We start from the raw sequence: 16,292 nt of genomic DNA, 5'->3' as shown, positions 1-16,292 counted from the left end.
TAGAAGCAACAATGAAAAAGCTGACACTCATCTAGATATAAACCTTACTAGATTGCTAACAAGCTAAAAACGATCATTTTATAAACTAAAGTGACAGCATACCATGGAGATATTCATTATTAAACAATGATTTATGTATGCATATGTGTGTTAATATATGACATAATCATGTTGGCACACCGGTTCCCATTAAATCACCAAAGTTAGGCGATATTGAGCCTGGCCAATACTAAAATGGATAACCATTTGGTAATACCAAGTGCTGTATGTGCTCAGTCTGGAGAGGGATGGATGCTGCCCGACTATTTTTGCCCAAAACATGCTACATGAAATAATGCCGCACTCCCATGACTCCGGTGGGTTAAGGAAGTTGCTATATGTGTTAATATTATTACAAATGAAAAAAAATTATTCCTTCCTTGATAAATTGTCAAACTAATTTAAATTAAATTTGTGATATATTGCTATTTAAGTTTCCAATGGTTCTATCTGCAATAACATATTAGTTTGTGCGTTAAATTTGTTAGTCCATTTTGTGGTTTTATTCTATAGATTTGATCAGTTTTTGCATATTAGTTCTATCTGTAGCATACATCAGTTACATCAGCATGTTAGAGTAGTACTCGGGCATATAAATAAGATGGCCAGATACACTTAATTTACATATTTTGCTGTGGAAAGACTCAAATGCTTATATAATAACAACCGAAAAGGATATTGTTGTTGGTTGATTGTTGGACTAAGAATAATGAACCAATCGAATAAAATGTGTCAGTGGGGAAAGATTGATAATTGTTAGCACAACTGAACACATTTATCAACCTTAACATTTTATTTAAAAAGAACAAAAGAATTATTCAATTTCATTCACTAAAACAATATTCAAGAAATTAGCTAATTAAAATCCATATTGACGTGAATGCAAAGTAAAACGGTTATATACAATAATATAAGCAATATGTAAAATGATGTTTGAAAACCCTCACTTTCAGGTCAGATATGCTGGTGAAAAAATAACACATTTTAATCGTACTCCTCTTTCGAAATGATGAAAGTTAATCAGTATCTTTCTGTTAATCATGTGATCCTACGTGTCACCTAAATTATTGGGAATAATCAAACCAAAATAAGATGATAAGAAAAAGAGGGTTTTGTTGATATACATAACCTAGTTGTTATAAAAGGAAAGTAACATGATCAGTGTTAAAAAAAGTGTCATATTTGGGTGCTCAATGATAATTGTGTTTAGTTGATGTCTAAATTCAAAATTAGCGACGGTCACATGACAGTCATAAAATGATTATCCACCTTTCATCAAATTATTTCTCTCCTTTCTAATTCTTGTCTTCAGTTTGTTTCAGAATGAGAATAAGTTGAGGGAAGATGAAGTTTGCCAGTTTTTTTTTTACTTCATTTTACACTAACAGTGAAAGAAATCCACTTAAGAATGTAACTACAAACATAACAATAGCAATACTCTTACTAGGTTTCTGTTTGGTCAGAATTGGGTAATTGTTGACATAATCTGTAACTTGAAATAAGAATCTTTTATCAATAAAAGCAGAATACGTAGTGGTAAAACTGCAGGCAGATTGATCCAAGAAAAAAAGTAGTTTCTTCTCTTCAATAAACATGCACAGAAAATATAAAACTCTTATACAAACATTGAAGACTGTTTAACATTTTAATTAAAATTTTATTTCTGTCTGGACCTAAGTAACGCAATAAGCTTTAAATAGGGTAAATTATATGAAATGTATTTGATATATTTTATTTCTATTTACAGATTCAAATCATATATATATATATATATATATATATATATATATATATATATAGTCATCCACAGACAAACAGTTTTGCTGTATCACAGCTCTTCAGTATCGCTAGACCACCTTCCATCCAAAACCTGGGATCGAACTAACAACAATCAAGTTGATTGTCAGTAGCTTTATTGATTAGGCCACTGGGACAGGCACTGTTGGTAATGATATCTAACAATACTTTACACAAACACTCTCACAGTGCTTCATTTAAAGCTATCCCTAAACGAAAATAAAAATAAACTTGTGTTGGAAAAGTGGTTTGCAGAAAATGTGTAGTCGACTGCACTTGATTTTTCTGACAAAAACTACAAAAGCACATTAGAAAGGCATTTTTCCAGAAGACATAAAGAATCATGCTGCAGATAAATCATATTTGAAAAAAAAGCGATTTACTAATTTGATAAGAAAAAAAAGAAAATTCTTTATTGTTTTAGATAAGTTTGACTCATTTTCTGCAAAGAATATCAATATTTTCAAAGAAGATTTTTTCAAGAAGACATGGAGAATCCTGCAGAGAAATTGTATTTGCATGAAGAGTTAGCATCTCCTTTTTCTCAGAAAGCTACTTTAAAAGATTCCATGCAAATGCAGAAAGGTGAGAAACGATATTCTTGCGAAGTTTGTGGTATTTCATTCTCAAAATGCACTTATCTGCAAACACATGTGAGAACACACACTGGAGAGAAACCATATTCTTGTAAAATATGCGGATTGGCATTCTCACAAGCAACGAGTCTGAAAACTCACACGCGAATACACACAGGCAAGAAACCATATGCTTGTAAAATTTGTGAATCCTCATTTTATACGAGCGGCAATTTGAAGATCCACATGCAGAAACACACGTGCGAGAAACGATTTTCTTGCAAAATTTGTGGATTCGCTTTTCACCAGAATTCGCTTCTGCAAAATCACATACGTGTGCATACAGGGGAGAAACCATTTTCTTGCAATTTATGTGCAGCTGCATTTGCTCAGAATGGCAATCTGAAAGAACACATGCGGATGCACAGTGGTGAGAAGCCATATTCTTGCAAAATCTGTGCAGCTGCTTTTTCTTACAATTCTAATTTAAAGAATCACATGCTAATACACACACAAGAAAAACGGTTTTCTTGCGAAATCTGTGGATTTTCGTTTGCTCGTAATGGCAATCTGAAAGATCACATCCGAACTCACACTGGCGAGAAGCCATATTCTTGCAATGTTTGTGGAGTTTCATTCTCACAAAGTTCACGTATGAAAACGCACATGCGCGTACACACAGGTGAGAAACCATTTTCTTGTAAAATATGCCCGCGTTCATTTGCGCACTCATTTAGCCTGAAAACGCACATGATGATGCATGAAGGTGTGAAGCCATATCCATGTACGCTTTGCAAATCTGCATTTTACACCAATGCAAATCTGAAGCTTCACATGCGTCGACACTCAGGTGAACAACTATATTCTTGTAAAATATGCGGATTTGCATTTTCTCAGAATTCTCGACTGCAAAACCATATACACAAACATGAGAATTGTGAGAAACAATATTCTTGCAAAATATGTGGATCTATATTTTCTCAGAACAGTAATCTAAAAAATCATATGCGATCTCATACGGGCGATCGTCCATTTTCTTGTTTGGTTTGCAAATCTTCGTTTCAGGTGAAATCGTCATTGAAAAATCACATGCAAATGCACATGTGCGAAAAGTCGTATTCTTGCACAGTTTGCGGATTTGGTTTTTCTCAGCATGCACATCTAACGACGCATATGCGTAAGCATACTGGAGAGAAACCATTTTCTTGTAAAATTTGTGGTTCTGCGTTTTCTCAAAAGTGCAACCTCAAGAATCATTTTCGAACGCACACAGGTGATCGACCATTCGATTGTTCGGTTTGCGGATCCGCATTTCATTTCAAATCTGGTCTTAAAGTTCATATGCGAACACATACAGGTGAGAAACCATATTCTTGTCAAATTTGTGAATCTTCATTTGCTGCGAGTTCTACGTTAAAAGAACACACGAGAACTCACACTGGAGAGAAACCATATTGTTGTGAAATTTGTGGGTCAACTTTTTCACAAAATTCACATTTAAAGAAACACTTCAAATCACACACATTAAAAACAAAATCTTAATAAGTACTTGGAAACTATCCCTGGAAGACCAAGCTGGCATGAAATACAGATAGCATCCATAAAGGGGACAATGTCTATTCTTAAAAGAGCCCTCAGATATAAATTCAAATCATAATGAAATCACTGTTAACTCCAGGACGAAAACACTTGATCTCTTAAAACTTACCAAAATAATAATAAAAAAAAATAGAAGCAAAAAGCGCAGTTTCTGTCACACTGAAGTAGAGAGTGTATGCTATCTGACATCCAGTTTTAAGGTTCTGCTGGGAGACGATTACTATACTATGCAAGAGTTACAAAATTAAACAAGGCAACTGTCATTAACCAAGTCGCCATGTCTGATAAGATACAGCTTTTGCATTATTGACTGGCTATGTTGTATCTGTCCAGAGTATCAGGAGGTATGAGTCTCTCAGAAATTTACCATAAACATCTTCCACACAGAAGTAAAGGTTCTATGCCATCTGACATCCAGTTGTAAGATTCTGCTGGGAGACGGCTACTATACAATGCAAGAGCTACAAATAAAAACAAGGCAACTATCATTAACCGACTTGCTACGTCTGTGATAACATACATGATTTGCATTTAAAAAAAACTTCAAATCACACACATTAGAAACATGACCCACCACCGATGAGCTCACACGGAAAGGTCACAGTGTTTTATGACAGAGACATACAGACAGGTAGATACATAAAAGATAAACCCATCAAGCCAGACATTGTAATATGGAACAAACCCAAAAGAACTGCGCTCATTATTGATGTCACAGTCCCAAATGACTTTGACCTTAATAGAGTTGAACGCAAAAGCATAATAAAATATAAAGACCTAAAAAATTATTTAAAAACATGGTCTCTGAAAGAAATATACATTATACCAGTTGTGATGGGAGCAACTGGTCTAACGAAAAGAAATTTTAAGATATACTTCCAAACAATCCCTGGAATACCAAGCTGTAACAAAATCCATATAGAAATCATGAAAATGATATCTAATGGAATGGAATTAAGAGTTAGTAACTCCTTGATCTCTTAAAACTAACTGAAATAGAATTTTTAAAAATAGAAACAAAAAGCGCAGCTTCTGCCACACAGAAGTAGAGAGTGTGTGCCATCTGAGATCCAGTTGTAAGGTTCTGCTGGATAATGGCTACTATACAATGCGAGAGTTACAAACAAAAATAAGGTAGCTGTCATTAATCAACTCGCCATGTCTGTGATAATATACAGCTTTTGCATTGTTGACTGACCACAAAAAGACATAAACAGACTAGACACTATAACAGGGAAAATGTTGCCACTGTACAGAGACACATACAGAAACCAGTGTCTGTCTATATTGTATCTGCCCAGAAGATCAGGAGATATGGATCTCTCAGAAATTGTCCATTAACATCGGACCGCTACTGTGATCACTTCAAATTACACACATTAGGACTTTATAATAAAAAAAATATAAAAAAATACTTATAAACAATCCTTAGATTAAGCTGTAACGAAATACAAATAGGATCATTAAAAGAACATCTATTCTTAAAAGAAGCCTCAAATATGAATTCAAATTGTAATGCAATCAAGTGTTAGCTCCGGGGGGTGGGAATGGGGGTCACTTCATATCTTAAAATTAACTGGAGTAAATTTTTAAAAACATAGAGTAAATCTGCATTTTGTGAGCTCATTCATTTAATATGAGAGAGAAAATAGAAAACATTTCACTGATTCTTTTGTGATGCCAGGGCAACAGTGGATCACATATTTCTTGCGTAAAAGCATATCTCCAGATTTATTGTTCATGAAGCAACATTAAATCCAGTATGAAGGATTTACTGTATAAGAGTACATCATGAGATTGCAGAATTAGAAATTTTATGTTTTTGTTCTTGAAGAACTTTTTCTGCATTTATAGCGAGAAATAGGGGTTTCTACTTTAGAAACTACTTTCAACCCAAATCCTGAATATGAACAGACATTTGTATGAAACTAATTATAATAATGGAAATTTTATACACCATCCACTATGCAATTCCTTCAAATCAAACACATTAGTGTAATTATGATAAAATAATAAAGGAATGTATACCAGAATGAACAGTTGGAAATAAGTTATACACCATCTACTGTGACTATACAATCTCTACAGCTATATAGCTAGAAAACGAAGCTGTCAAACCTAATGTGCTTTAACTTATTTTAAGGCGATTTTTTAACTTGAAATCAAATGTAGTGTTGAGTCTATTCAGTTAGAACAGAAAATTGGTGATCTCGTTACAGCCAAGTCAATCTTCGATAATCACTCAACAATCTAAAATTAAACAAAATACTGGTAGAACAATGCATTTTCACACAATTGATGACATTTATTATGGAAATAAGTTATACACCATCTACTATGACTATACAATCTCTACAGCTATATAGATAGAAAACGAAGCTGTCAAACCTAATGTGCTTTAACTTATTTTAAGGCGATTTTTTAACTTGAATCACATCTTTATTTGTGCAGCAGTTAAAAGCATGATGGCAGATATGCGAGATTTTGTGTTAACTTTAACTAACAACTCATTGTACTCAACACTATGAACTCAACAAAAATGACGAATAGAAATCCAAGTTTTGCCTCCATATGCTCTACCTTATCTTACAAACGTCCATGTTTAAACAGTTCTAGAGTGTAATCCAGATGATGATGAAATTGGATTTTCCTAGATATTTTGCAAACACAACTTGAAACCAGATAGATACAAAACAAAGAATATATTTCTATTCGACAAAAACACATACAAAACTAATGTGATCATAACTATTATGAAAACTATTTCATTCAACAATAAAGGTTTTGATATTTTCATCGTATTATCATTCCACCATTTTGATCTTGAAAGAGGCATCAGCAACTTTATGGCAACCTACCTACCATATCTACTACCATCAGAGAGCAGCATCTATGATTTGCTTTTCACTGCCAGAGAAGCAAACAAGAGCTGGTGAGAAATGTATTGCTGCGGACTCCACAACATGGGCGCATGAGCATAAGATGACCTTGATGATGTACATCCAACAAATAGAGTGATGATTAACTTTATTCAAAAGAAAAACGATTTAAATAAAATAACATTTTTACAATACAATATCCATTTTTCAACCTTTTCATATGAAACAAAAACCGAATTAATTAATGGAAACATACTCCCATCACATTTCCTATTACTTATACTGAATATCCCGATGGTTGATGGGTGACATGTTTGGTGACTGTAAAAAGTGAGTTCTAATATGAACAGTTGCATATGTGAAAAAACAATGCGTGTGACTCGCTGTCCTCACTTATAATTATAACAGTTGATACTTTATGATAGCAAGATAAATGCAATACATACAACTTCAGAAGTCAGATAATATTTGTCAGTTACTTCTTATTACAAGAAAAAATGGAAAATCTCTCAAAGCATTTTTAAATACCAGATGTAAAATTGACATTATTTAATCCTTTGAGAAATATAATTTTTGATCAAGATATTTCCATATTTATAATTTACTAGCAAGGAAAGCCAACGTTGTTTGGGATTCAGTGAAGATCAACAAATCTTCCATATCTCCAATACTTTTATTGTCATAAAAATCGGTGAAATCACTCATTTTTTAATCAATTGACTGATTGCTCTAGTAAGACACCCACCACCGGGAGGAAGCTTCTCATGCGTCCCCACAGTCACTTAGTCCACAATACATTGTAGTCTACATTATCCTGTAGAGAATCTACTGTTGATTTTATAAGATTATAATGGCTTGAATTAAAGCTTAAAAAGCAAAAGTCAAGGATCAGAGTTCAACTGAGCTCTCAACAGGAAGATTCATTTCAAATGGTCTTATCAAAAAACCTACTGTTGATTTTATAAAAAAAGCTTTCTGTTTGTGTGGTAATAAAACTTATCAAATGCACTTATGATTTTAGGCCGTGCAAAGGTGTTAACTTCTGTCAAAATCGAATTGTTCCTTCTTTAATCGGATGTATTTTATTATCAATTTTTGATACTTATTGGAAGTATTCTCATACAAAACCTACCTAAAACGCTCCCAGACACATGAAGCCATTTTGTTGTCCCTAGGTCACAAACACTTTCACACACATACACACACACAGTGTCTTTTATATATAAGTAGAGATTAAATAAAACAAATAATTGTGAAGTGATAAATAAAAAAAATCTTCCATTTAAAATCACAATTTTACAATTTATTTTTGTTGTTATTTTTGTTGTTTTTCTAAAAGAAATGTAAAATATTTATTAAGTGAACTTAATTTTCTGAAATCAAATGTTTAATTATTAAGTATTATATTTTTAATCAACGTTGAGTCTGACCAGTACCAGATAGGTGACCATTTGGGAAGCCAGGTACGTCCAAGGATGGAATACTGTTGCCACATCTGGGCAGGAGCTGCTAGAAAGGACTTGGCCTGCCTTGATAGAGTTTAAAATAGACTTTGTAGCCTCGTAGGAGATGTCCTTTTCTCTTCCTTGCAACCTCTATCTCACAGAAGAGATGTTGCGAGTTTGTCTCTGATGTATCGTTATTTTCATGGAAAATGTTCAACTGAGCTTCAATCTATGGTCCCCCCTTGCCAAACTTTCACAAGAAACACTCGTCTAGCTGTAAACACTATCAATAATTCCCCCCACTCTTTATCTGTACCTAAACCTAAACGTAGATTCCATGAACAAAGCTTCTTTCTTAGAACTGCACGCCTGTGGAATTGTCTTCCGTTTTCCTGCTTTCTGGCTGACTACAATATGGTTGCCTTCAAGTCTAACGTAAATAAGTTCTTGATGAGCCGTTCCATATAAGTTATCAAATTTACCAAATTTTCATTACTAATGATTACTATATTGTCCAATTTCTACTGTACACGCTTTAACCCTTATCCTTGAGTGGCCTCTTGGCCTTGATAATGTGGTGATGCCTATGTAAAAAAAAAAAAGACTATGTGCTGTATGTAGTTGGAGAAATTTCCAGGTTATTATCTAAGATGCACGTTTAACTCATGGGGGAAGATGCACCCCCTAATCAAGATGGAAAGCAACAGGAAACTACTGTCTACATTTTTTCCAAGATTACCATGGCTCTACAATTTGGAGATCCGTGGTCGCTGAAGTTGTTAAAACAGCAGTTAAGCAATGATGAGCCTGGCCAATACCAGATGAGTGACAATTTGGGAAGGCTAAGTGCTGTATGTAACGCGTCAAGTTGTAAAAATTTCCAGGTTGGTACCTGGGCGCATGTTTAACTCAAGACGGAAAGCAACAGGAATCTACCATGTTTACATGTCTTCCCAAGATGACCATGGCTCTACAATTTGGAGAACCATGGTCGCTGACAATGTTAAAATGGCAGGGCCGCTGCATGCATGCATTATATTTAAACATTGTTGGGATGTGATGGTGGTTAAGTGGTTAAAAACATGGACTGACAACCTGTTGCACAGAAACAGTTTCATTTAGGATGTTGGCAATCTTCATGTGGTCCATGCTGTAAATACTTAATGTCTTTCTGGAAAGAATTCTAACTAGAAAGATATCAGGTCAACCAATGCCAGCAATAGAATCAATTGATACGAAATGAACACAATTTAAAGTTTTTAAAATCCAAATGACAGGATTTTATGAATTCGTTTTACAAAACGGGTACCAATTCAAGCTATGACACTAGACAGGATAATAGTCAACTAGAAGGGAAAAAATATTCAAAAAGATTTCGACATACCACTGGTTGCAATGTAAATTTGGAGGAATCAGAAAACGGATAAATTCATTAAAGTTTCAAGAGAGCTGAAGGAAATATAAAACAGGAAGAAAACTACAATAATACCATACAATAATACCATACAATAATACCATACAATACCATACAATAATACCATACAATAATACCATACAATACCATACAATAATACCATACAATAATACCAGTAATTATAAGAGTACTAGATGAAGTTTAGAAAACCTGGAGGGGAGACTAAGAAAAATTAAAATCAAAAGAAAAGATTGGCTACAAAAACTGATGTAGACAAGTGGAACAAATATCAGTTTCTCGTCAGCCAAGAAAACAAACTCGAAACGCAAATTCATTTGTTAGAAAAATATAAAATAGTTTATTTCTTGCTTCATGTGTATATTTAAAATGGTAGAGAGGTGGGGGAGGTGGCGGATTTAGTGATGACCTGTGGCTGCCATCACTTTTTTGACTGACTCCTCTTCTGCCTGCTTGTTTATATCGATCCGATCCGCTTTCTCACAGGTGTTCTAACCCCAGCAGCTGTGGGGGTCAACTACTTGACCCATTCACCTCCGGCAACATCAGCTTTGCCAGATTTATCTCATCACTCAGTGCTTTTAGCCTCAGACCGTCCTGCTTTTTTTTTCTTTTTTTTTTTTACTTCGGTTAGTTTTAAGAGATCAAAGGAGCTAACTCCTCCTGGAGCTAAGGCTTAATTTTGTTGATTTAAATTTATATCCGAGGGCTCTGTTCCCTTTATGGCTGTTATCTGTATTTCATTACAGCTTGGTTCTTCCTGAAATTGCTTCTAAGTATTTCTGAAGATTCTTTTTTATTAGGCCAGTTGCTCCTATCTAACCCGTATAATGCTTATTTCCTTCAAAGACCATGTTGTTTTTAGATAATTTTTAGGTCCTGATATTTTATTATCATTTCCCGTTCAGATCTATTAAGGCCAAAGTCACTGGAACTATGACATTGATAATGAGCACAGTTCTTTTAGGCGCGTTCCATATTACAATGTCTGGCTTGATGGCCTTGTCTTTTATGTATCTGCCTGCATGTACTCCTGATTAAGCTCTTCAAGAACTTTCCTGCTCTTTTATGCTGTTCCCATCCTTGTTATATATATGAAGGACAGTTACTGTGGACTTTCTTTTTGGGGGACTTCCGGGTAGTCTGGGGTGAGTCTTCCGGTAATGGCGTTCTTGGAATAAAACTTATGTAAACATTCTCTGGTGTCTATCTTCTTCCTTTTACCAGTTGTAAAGATATCATAATCTCTTCTTTCTTTCAAGAACAAGTAATCTCATCTTCAAACGGTAAGACTATTTGTTTCATCTCCACATTACTTATGAAGAGATAAACCTTGTTTATTACAATGTCACGTCATCACATTATGATGTATTGAACGACATATACTACAATTCTTGTTTTCTTATGTATCTCAATTTCCGTGTATTTCTCTCTGGCAATCTGTGTTGCTGGTTCATCATATACCTCGGCAGTATTTTCCAGTATGACACACCTAAGATTTTCAGCAAGCTTCGTGATTGAGGCTTGTAGGGGTAGATGTTCCCTCGCTATTTCCATTGTCATATCTGTTGAACTTTTGATGTACTGCGCAATGCTTACTATGGTGGCTCGATATGCATGGTTTATTTCAGTGAGGCCAAAGCCCCCTTCTTTTCGTGATAGGTATATCCTGTCCATACATTGGTTTTGGTATATTATTTTATGTAAGGTTAGGAATTTTATGGTCCTTGTATCTAGCCTATTGATATTGTATTGACGCCAGTGAATAATACAAAAACCATATGAGATGACAGGGACTGCAAGCTGATTTATGGCAGTTATTTTGTTTTTGAGGCTTAATTCGGATTTAAGGTGTGCCGTGTATTCTTGGTTCACTTTATGTCTCATTTTCTCATGCTCCGCAGTTACGTTTTCCTCTATCCCGAGGTACTTATATGTGGCATCCTCTCCTAGATCTTCAATAAAGCTGTCATTGAACTGAAGATGGTTGGATGTGGTCTTTTTTGCTTTTTATATTGTGCATTTGGCACATTTGTCAAATCCAAGGAAAGGTTAATTGTGTAGAAAATAAGAAAACTTGCAAAAAAACGTGCTTTGTAAGAATTTATCTAGGGATGAAAAGTTTGAGTAATAACTTGCATGTGTGCATCCCTCAATTTGGTTCTTTTCATATCAGACTTGGTTGCAATCGAAGCAGGAATTCAGTGATAAATGATGGCTAACTTGTAACTGCCATCTTGGATTTGTCACAAATAGTCTTCAGTTCAGGTCGGTAATGGTAGGAAGGAGTTTCTGTGACTGCTATCTTGGGCATATGTCACTGTGGTGTTTCTCACTGAGAACGCAAATGCCGAGTTTGTTTTAAGACTTTATTCAGCTGAGAGCCCACCGCAAGTATCTACATGCTGTCTCTTTTTGCGCCCCCCGTTTGCCGGTGTTCCCCCTGTTATCGTCCCCTGTGTACCTACGTACATTACAGTCACCAAGCCTCAGCCACGTCCTGCTGGTGGATCCAAAAAGAGGACAAAAATAAATAGGGCACACTCATGCGAGGGTTTTTATAAGCTGCCTCATGTGACCTTTAAAGCAGTGGGGACCAGAAATCCTGCCAGCTAAGAGAAAGGTGTGGGGGACATAAATTCTAATACATTTTCAGGTGAAAACATTCAAACACTTACCACTATCTAAATTTGAGTCACTTAGAAAACAATCAAACAAAAGCAGGAAATTGACAGTGGTTAAGTGGTTAAGGAGACGGTCTAACAAACTGGGTGTGCCAAGTTCGAATCCAGTTCATTCCACAGAAACACTTTCACTTAGGAATGTTGGAAAATACTGATGTCTTTCTAGAAAGAATTCTAACTAGAAAGATATTGAGGAAACGAATGCCAACAAAAATCATCTGATTCATACGAAATGAATGAATGATGCTCAACAACACAAAAAGCGAGCATTACTTCTCGTGTATTTTTACTTGCTTTTTTTTTACACCCAAGTAATAGTCGTGTATATCTCGTCTTTCGTTTCCATTTTTTTTTAGATTTCACGTGTTTCTGAAAAACCTGTAAGAAGAAAAAGGAATTACTGTCAGCTCGAAAAGGCAAATTCTTCCACCATTTTTTAACTCAGTTTTATTCATACATCACTTCATTAACAATCAACAAGGAACCATAGGCAAGTTTAAGTGACAAGAAATACCAAAACATGTTAAGTTGGTGGGCAACTGTATATATCTGTCTAATGACATAAATCTTGCATATACTTATCTTGTGCGAGTCAAGTCTTTGTTTCGGTTGAGACAACATTGCAATTTGATGTCAAAAATATGACTATCTAAAAAACGGCAAAACTATGTGTACACTTCAACGTAAGTGTTCTGATTGGGTGATGTATCAATCACTTTGCATGTAAGAGTAAAAGAAAATGATTTGTCACGTCTGTTAAAAACTGATCAGCATCATCAGCCTCTGCATCGGACTCAAAGTGAAACCAGCATTCCTCAAGACTAAATAATTATCCTTTAGTTCCATCAAATTGAGGTGAAACTGTTGTATCATTTCTATTCTCACTGGTAAGTGAAGAAAAAATCTTTCTAGACTGAGGTTATTAAAAATATATTTTCCCTACTCTAGGGTACCTTTCTTTGAGGAACTGGATTTTCCATACATTAAAAGCTGATCTTGTGTTTAATTTTTTTCTTGTGAAGGATCAAATAAATCAGGATATTTGATTCTACGACAAAATTCCTCAATTCTTCTCTACAAAGCAATAAAGAAAATAGAACCAGAAAGAAAAAGAGGATCATACCAATAATGAAGATTTTTGGTCAAAGTTTGGACAATGGTTTTCCTGTTTTCATACATATTTTGGGTTCACTATACAAGCATGTCACAAAGTAACAACTCAGAAACAATATAGAAATTAAAAAACAATTATTGCTCACAAACCTGACTGAAGTTGTGTCCACGAAGATGTGCTCAACAATGTCTGAGTATAGTGTGTGTGTGTGTGTGTGTGTGTGTGTGTGTGTGTGTGTGTGTGTGTGTGTGTGTGTGTGTAAATAGAGTGGAGTATTCTTACATACCAAATAAAATGTGTATTATTTGCATTATTTGGACTACGGTTCTCATCTTAAATGTTATTTTCACAACATTTCAGCTGATGTAATCTCCAACCTTCTTCAGGCTTACTAAACCCTGCAATCTTTCTGCCAAACTTGGGAATCTGCCCAGAACTTCAAACGGAATCTTCTATTTCGTCCATGGGGATAGTACGTTCTCATTATGTTCACCACGGCCGCATAGAAATCTTAAGTAATTCACAATTCTTAGTATCACTCGCACTGAGGATTGAACCTTTAATCCCCAGGAGAACTATGCTTAAAACTGAATTTTAACTAGTAATTTATGTGTTACCCTATGTGTCCAGTAAAGTATACTTGTCAGTGTGTACATAGTGGCAAGTGTCTTTATAGCAGCTGGACAGAAGAAAGACAGAAGAAATCTGACTAATGTTGCCTGCAGCAGTTACTTGATGACAAAGAGAAAGAGACAATTTGTATATCTCTTTTTATAAAGCAAATCATATCGCCATCTTTTCTCACAAGTGGGAATAATATGGGTTTGACGTCGTCTGATGGAGAGTCTTTAAGTGCATTGGGAAAGGGAGATAATGCTACAAGAATTCTCTTCCCAGATTGATAAAAAAAAATCTCTTGTAGCATTGAGTGGTAAACAATACACAGTTATGATAATATAGAATAGGTTTATTGCAATAGGCACAATAATAGGCGTCCATGTCAGCAACATCGAGTTGTCAAATAAACCACAGATGATTTTCTATGTATTTGTCTTTCCATCTTGCAACTAGCAGTTTTATTCTTCTTAAATATATGTGAAGTGTAGTCACGTGTTTAAACCACATCACAACTTGTGGGAATGTGACTTTCTGTGTTCTTGTATATTGTTCAGATGGAATATGCATTTTGCAACTTGGATTTTGTGGTGTTGGAGTCATTGTACGTGATAACGGGATGATGTGACACAAGGGTTGGAAAGTGGAATTTAAAGAGCCAGCATCTTTTTTTAAATTTTTTAATTTTTTTTATTCAATTTTCACCCCAAACAAGGCACAGTGCCACTTTGAAGCAGGGGGCTACTATTAGGGACTTAATTAGTGGGGTCATTATGAAGGGAGATGAGTAGAAAGATGTTTGTTAACATTACACTTGAACTTCTGCATATCATTGGAGTTGGGAAAGCAGAATCCCGGAAGAGAGTTCCAAAGACCCGCAGTTCTGGGGAAGAAACTATTGGAGTAAAAGGCTTTCTTGCACCTAGGGATCTCTACTGTAAAGGGATGAGACTTAGTAGCTTGTCAGGTTTGTCAGGGGTAGTTATGTCAGGGAGGTACAAGTGTTTGCAGTTCGTCAGAGCATTCACCACAAAAGTATTTGTAGAACAGGCAGAGGGATGCAACATCTCATCGATGGGACAGAGGCTGAAGCCTAGATGACAGTTCAGGACCTATCAGGTTGGCGACTCTCTTTTGAACCCTGTCCAAGCAGCAGATGCACCAGCCCAAATGTGACAATAGTACTCCATACATGGGCGAATGGTTGCCTTATAGAGGTATAGGATACTGTCAGGCGTAAGTAGTTTTCTAGCATGGTAGAGGGTGCCAACCTTCCTTGCAGCAGCCCTGGCAATGCTCTCAATGTATCTATTCCAGTTCATATTCCCTGTAAACGTTAGGCCGAGGAGTTTAAAAGAAGTACTTTCAGACAATGTATTCTTGGCCATTGCTATTGGTGGTAGAGAAGGTTTCTTGTAGTTATTGAAGGAAACAAGCTTAGTCTTAGCAGCATTGAATGTGATCAACCATTTTTGTCCCCATTCCACTACGGATTGGAGGTCATCCTCTAGAGTTTCTGCCATTTTCTTGGATATGTGTTCATTTGTTTTCCCCTCATATCTGTTATAGAGAGTGGTGTCATCGGCAAATATACCCAACTCCGAAACAATTTTATCAGGGAGGTCATTTATGAATATCAGGAATAATAGAGGTCCAAGGATAGACCCCTGAGGTACTCCCGCATTTATGTCATATTGTTTGGATGTACGACCGTCGAGGACAACTTTGATTTTTCTATTACTTAAGAAGGATTTAATTACATTATGAATTCTTCCAGTGATTCCATATGATCTAATTTTCCTTAGAAGACCATCGTGCCATACCCTGTCAAAAGCCTTAGATATATCAAGGGCCACTGCTCTACCCTCCCCTGTTTTATCCAATGAACGGTATATACGTTAGAAACTACAGTTAAGATATCTGCTGTTGAATGGGCTTGCCTGAATCCATATTGTTTGTCAGTCAGGAGTTTAGCAGCTGTTAGGTGCTGGACTAGGGCTTGATTAACTAAGGACTCAAATATTTTGGTGAAAAGCGGGAGGAGGCTCATGGGGCGATAATTTAGTGGGTCAGTTCTTTCACCAGAATTCTTGAAGACTGGTACCACAGAGGC

Source organism: Euprymna scolopes, chromosome 29, assembly GCF_053919585.1.
Source record: "Euprymna scolopes isolate OS-2025 chromosome 29, ASM5391958v1, whole genome shotgun sequence".
Taxonomy (NCBI): domain Eukaryota; kingdom Metazoa; phylum Mollusca; class Cephalopoda; order Sepiida; family Sepiolidae; genus Euprymna; species Euprymna scolopes.
The sequence above is the reverse complement of the archived record's forward strand: the minus strand, read 5'-3'. Positions refer to the sequence as shown.